Here is a 672-nt window from a genome sequence, read left to right as displayed (position 1 = left end):
GGGGGGGGGTGTCAAACAGCCTGCACTTGAGATCCTGTTAGAAATAGTCCGTGTTCCCCTTACTTTGGAAAACTACTTGGTTACTGAGCTACCACGGGCCACATCCGAGCAGAAGTTCTAGGTTATATCCATAGATGGTCCTTGGTTGAGTGTCAGTCTCAGAAAAGACCCTGTGCCCAGATATAATTGGTCCTTGTAGAGCTCCTATCCTTTCCATATCATACTAACTTCCCTTCTTTCATATGATTCCCTGCACTCTGCTGAGGGTTTGGTTATGAGTCTTAGTGTCTGCTTTGAAACACTGTTAGGTAGAGTCTTTCAGATGCCTTTTGTGGTAGACTCCTGTCATAAGTTCAATGCACATCCCATTTGTCTTTCCAAATAAGGATTAATCACCTTCGCCTGTGTCCACTTTCTTGATTATCTTCTTTAGGTGTGTAGATTTCATTATGTTTATCATATCTTATAGGTCTATATAAGCGAGTATATACCAAGTTTGTCTTTCTCCTTCTGGGATACTTCACTCAGAATGATCTTTTCTAGATCCCACCACTTGCCTGCAAATTTCATGATTTCCTCCTTTTTGATTGCTGAGTAGTATTCCATTGTGTAAAAATACCACAATTTCTGTATCCATTCCTCCGTTGATGGACATCTGGGTTGTTTCCAACT

This window comes from Psammomys obesus, unplaced genomic scaffold (genome assembly GCF_907164565.1).
Source record: "Psammomys obesus unplaced genomic scaffold, mPsaObe1.curated_primary_1811, whole genome shotgun sequence".
Lineage (NCBI taxonomy): Eukaryota > Metazoa > Chordata > Mammalia > Rodentia > Muridae > Psammomys > Psammomys obesus.
The sequence above is the reverse complement of the archived record's forward strand: the minus strand, read 5'-3'. Positions refer to the sequence as shown.